Consider the following 5,922-nt stretch of genomic DNA (forward strand, 5'->3'; position numbering starts at 1 on the left):
CCTATATGCTAGAGACAAAAAGGTAAATTATATCTTTCTAATAATATTTCTGTTTATTGAAACATGTTTTTTTGGTGTTAGTAATTTTTAGAAAATTTTTATTCTGTTTAGATTAGACATTAAAATTTTATTAGTAAAATCTAAATAAAATTGAGTAAAAATAAATAATAAAAATAATGTGTTTAGAAAATGAGGTATTCTAATTTCATAGAGTAGTCATATATAATTACAATCTAAGCTATGAAATTAAAATTTATTAATATGCTATAAACAAATATCCACTCCTACTGCACATGATTTGTGCAGCACATTTTCGTATTTTTTATTATTTTTGTCTTATGTTATTAAACAAAATATTAATACGGGAATAATATAAATATACAGTTCATACCAAATAAACTTTTAGTCACGTGATTAAGCTTGATCGGCGCATCCTTGCCCACTTTTATATATTTTCTTTTAATCAAAATATTTTAGAATAGAAATAAATTAATTATAATTATATAAACAATTATTATTTACATCAACAAAACTCGCCCCCTTAACAGCACTTAAGGGACATAAAGGGACATTACTACCGCTTTCCCGTTCAAAAATATTCTAATAAGGTTGCGATGAGTTTTTTTGCATTGGCTATTGAGCTATCTTGTACCACTTCGCACTCAAAGAGGTTCTAAAAAGAACAATGTTTGACTGCAAGGTCTGCTAGTAAACATTTTCAAGCTTAAAGTATCACAACACTATTTATTTAAACCAAAAACTCGTAATACAAAACTAAAGTGTTAAAACGAATGAAAATGTCAGGAAATAAATAAATAAATGAGGCAACTTGACATTTTTTACAGCGGAGTTATCACCTGAATCCCCAGTGTGAAATTTAAATTCCGGTTAGTCATCACAGCGCCGAATATGTCCATGGTTGGCAACAATGAATTAAAAAATCGCACCCTTGATTACTAAACGTTTAATTGATATGAAATATATGTATCAGTTTTTCTATTACCTTTTTCATTGCATGATTTAAAATAGAAAATGATAATCACACCTTACAAGATTATGACAATTTTTTACCGAGTTTTTTACTATAACTTAGATTGTAAAAAATAATTAAGATTTAAGTGGACTACGAGCCCTAACAACTATATGTTGGGACAAGGTCATATTATGGAATTATTGCCCTGGTTTTCTAAAATGACTAATTTTTTAAATATAAACATAGCCATATATCCTAAACAACTTGACAATATTTTTATGAATTTGTAAATCAATCCATATTTACAGTAGCGGATTTTGTTCATAAAAGGACAAATTTGCTGACAACTAAATGTTAGGACAAGTATTTTTAAATAATTAATATCATCATAGGCGGCTTTGCTATAAACGTCACAAATGTCGCAAACTGTTTACTTCAGCATTAACAGCTTGTAAGTGACTCGATACTTTGAGTAGTGAGATTTACTGTAAGAAATTTTAATTTTTTTAATTTTCAATTTTGTTAATTTAATCCAAAGTAATGGTCCGTGGAAAAGCTACAAATGAAAAACTACGCGAAATTATCATTCGTCAATACAGTACGGAATAAACAATTCAAAAAATTTCTGATGATTTCTGAAGTATTCCAAAAACCACGGTCTTTAATACAATAAAAAAATACGGCAAATCTGCCAACGTAGACGTTAGAGGTAAAATTTCGGGAAGGCCAAAAGATGTATCTCAGAGAGATTTACGAAATATAGTAAAAATTTGCAAGTCTGCGAGAAGTACTCTTCGCGAAGTAATAGTTAAATGGAATACTGTAACTGGTTTAAATATATCAAGATAATGTTGCCGAAAATATATCCACAAATGCGGTCTGGGGTTTTACAAGGTAAACTTTATTTTGTGTGGATAATCAATTACCTGAAGATTATTGATACATATTCATATTTAGGCCAAAGAAAAACCGCTACTGACAGAAATTCAAAAGAAAAATCGCTACACTTGAGCAAAATCCAAATTATCGTGGACACAAAATGATTGGAATAAGGTCATATTTAGCGATGAGTCTAAATTGATGTTTGCGTTGGAGATCATCGAAAACGAATAATATGAAATAAAGCAGAAGACTTTCATAAAGATTGCTTAAAGAGGGTTGTTAAATTTCCTAAGGAGATTATGGTTTGGGGTTGCATGTCAGCAAGAGGTTTGGGCAAATAAAATTTTATAGATGGCACTGTTAACGCCCAAAATTATCAACATATTCTTGAGACCTCACTTTTGCCTAGTGCTCAAGAATTGTTTCCAAACAAAGACTATATTTTCCAACAAGATGGAGCATCGTGCCGTTCAGCAAGATCAACTAAAAATTGGTTCGGTAATAATAATGTAAAAGTTCTATCCCATCCTTCAAGTAGTCCGGACCTCAATGTTGTAGAAACTGTGTGGCATAAAATGAAGCAATATTTAAGAAACCACCCTCAACGAACAATTTTTGATTTGCGGACAAAACTGCAGGAAATTTGGGATAATTTTTCTCCTCAAATGTGCCAATCTTTGGTAAATACAATGCCATTAAGAGTTCGGGCAGTTGTTAAGGCGAAAGGTGATGTAACTCCGTATTAAACAAATTTCTTGTTGTGCTGTCCCAGTATATAGTTGTCAGCAAATTTGGCTTTATTTTGTCAAAATAAGCTATTATCAAAAGTGATTTGTTTGCAAAGTTATAAAAATATAGTAAAATTGTCTAGATCATATTGCATTGTTTGAATTTAGAATAATAAACAAAATAAATTGTGTCGTTTTAACAAATTACTATTTTTATTGCAAAAAAGTTTGTTAAACTTCAATATTTACTTATTGTTGTTGGAATATTTCCTAGACAAAATTACAAACTATTGTTATAATTATCTAATAATGAACCTTTTAAATATGAAAAAGAAATAGTCTGTTTTAATAAGCAATTTAAATATTATTAGTAAAGTAATGCAGAGTAAAAATAAATAATTGAAGTAATAGGTTTAGGAAAGGAGTTATTCAAATTTAAAAAAAAATATATTTGTAATTACATTCTAATTTAACTTTCTAACGCTAAAATTTATTAAAATGATATAAACAAATATCTGCTATTCCAAATAATTTATATAGCAGAAGCTCGTTATCGTATTAATATAATATATTTTCATTTGTTAGATATATTATTTTGGTATATTATGAACATTTTGTACGGTTCCCTCAGTTAAAATAATATAAAATCTAATATATCTGTACTTTGCCCATAAAATGTCATAACAAATAGATTCAGTTATAAAATTGTCCACAAAAAATATTTTTAATATACAGAATGTCCCCGGATTTTTTTACAAGAGGCAAAATTTATTTAGTACAGTGCGTAAATAAATTTTGTGCTTCTTTAACATTTTGAAACGGCAAACAATATGACGATTTTTAATACTATCTATATCTATCAAAGAAATCCGTTTTGATTTTTAGGACGTTTTTTTTTTAATTTTTTTCTAAAATGGTATAGAAATTTGGAAAAGTATAAACGGGGTTAATCATTTTAAAACAAGCAAAAATGTTTATGGATAACGAATTTTTCTCGAAATATCAACAATAAAAGAGTGGTTGCTCTTTTAAAGGCAATCCAGGGACATACTGTATAAAAAAAATAATTTATTATCAAAAATTATAAAAGACTGCAGTTCTTGGTATGTATTTATGTAGTAATTAAGGAAATATTTGTCTAAGTTCTTTTTCAAAGGCGATTTTAAATAATTTAAAGAGTCTTCATTTATTTTTATAACCAGTTAAAAAGAAATTATATTTTTCTTTAACTGATTTGTATATATTTTTGAATGTATTAATTAGTACCTGGTATTTTAGAATAATCATCAAAATTAATAATAATTTATATAATATAATATATAATTTAATAAATTAAAAAATTAATGAATTAGGTACTGTTTTACATGAAGAAACAAAAAAAAGTTGACATTGGACATAAACTGTCGAGCATAAAAATTCCCCATTGTAGGACACATTTGACCAATACCCATTAACCTATATTCAGCGATTAATAACATTAGATATCGACTTGCTTCATATTGAAAAAATACAATTCAATTACACAAAGCTTCGTCAGAGAATATTTTGTATGCTACCGGTAGTAAGCCTATTGGTCAATAGTTTCTGATGTCTTCTTTGCTGCTTTTCTTATGAATTAGAATTATTTTGGAGCTACTCCAGTCTTGTAGTATTTGTTTTCTTCTTACACAGCTCGTTTATATATTTGCTAGGATTATTTTCTAAGGGTATACATATAGTAAATTCATTAATCGCATTTTAATAACTCACAACTGTTTATATATATAAATGTGGTATAATATCGGGAAGCGGTCTGTTTCAATTAAACTCACTTTAATCTAAATAGCTCTATATTTCGACATCATTTATGTCTTCATCAGGAGCGTCAGCTAAAACAATAGTCATTACAATTGTAACTTAGGAATAAAAGTTTTTTCATTAAAATACGTTACAACAAATTAATAAAACAAAACAAAAATACTACTTACAATTAGAGTCAAATTTTACAAAAAAAAACATACAATAATGTAAAATAAACTACTTTGATCTACAAACCACCATTGACAACGTACGTATATAAAATAAACATGAAGTGTATTAATATCAAATTCTTTCGCTTTAGTGAAGAGCGAACGCTCCAAGAAACAAACAACTAAGAAAAAAATTTATAAAAAGATTGTAAACTGCATATTTGCAGGCATCGCATCCCATCTTATTTTTGCTGCTATATTTAAATGTATGTGTGTTATTTTATTTAATTGATTTATAATTCCCTTAATAAATTACAATATATGGACCTAAGGCTGTCAATATCCGATCTTGAATTTATAGAGTTTTTGTTGTTATTAATGTGAACCATTTCCAAAAAAATTCTTTTTCGGAAATTGCCTTCCTGTTCCAGTATAGATGCACTGTCGTAATCAAATTGACGTTGTTTCTCTGTTTACTAATATACCATACAATTTAGTTTTAGAAATAATAGAAATATACTGGCAAGAAATTGAAATTAACACCACGTTAACAAAAAGCAGCTTCTTGAAACTATTATCATTTGTTTTTAATAACTGTCATTTTTCTTTTGGGGGTAAGTTTTACCAACAGATTTTTGGGACACCTATGGACTCTCCAATTAGTCCTATATTAGCTTTGATTGTGATGGATTATTTATTGGACAAAATAAAGTCACGGTTACCTTTTGAACTTCCGTTTATCTGCAAGTTTGTTGATGACTTAGTTACTTCTGTTCCACGAGATCAAATTGATAACACGTTAGAAATTTTTAATTCGATTAATAACAACATACAATTTACAGTAGAAACTGAAAACAATGGCGGTGTGCCTTTTTTGGACACAAGAATAATAAGAACAAATTCTAATTCCATTATAACAGACTGGTATCAAAAATCCACAGATGCAGAAAGATATATCAATTATTATTCAAACCATCCTACTAGTCAGAAATATAATACAATTATCGCCTTAAAGAACAGGATATTGTATATATCAGATGCATGTTTTCATAAAGAAAATTTAAATAAGTTATTTAATATATTCGTTAATAATGGTTATCCAAAAAATATATTACGAAAACTAATTTATAATACAAGTAAACCGTATACACCAACAAAGACCACGGAGGGTTTGAATATTGTTTATAAAAAATTACCTTACATACAGAACTTAACAGATAACATTATTTCATATTTAAAAGAATATGATATTAGAATTGCTAAATATAATTCGTTAACATCTAAAAATTGCTTCTCTAGGACTAAGGATAGGGTACCAATATTGCAAAGGAGTAATATTGTTTATAATATTCCGTGTTTGCAATGCGATAAATGTTATATAGGCCAGACA

The sequence above is a fragment of the Sitophilus oryzae genome, unplaced genomic scaffold, assembly GCF_002938485.1.
Source record: "Sitophilus oryzae breed Bouriz unplaced genomic scaffold, Soryzae_2.0 scaffold_769_pilon_pilon, whole genome shotgun sequence".
In the NCBI taxonomy this organism is placed as follows: Eukaryota; Metazoa; Arthropoda; class Insecta; order Coleoptera; family Curculionidae; genus Sitophilus; species Sitophilus oryzae.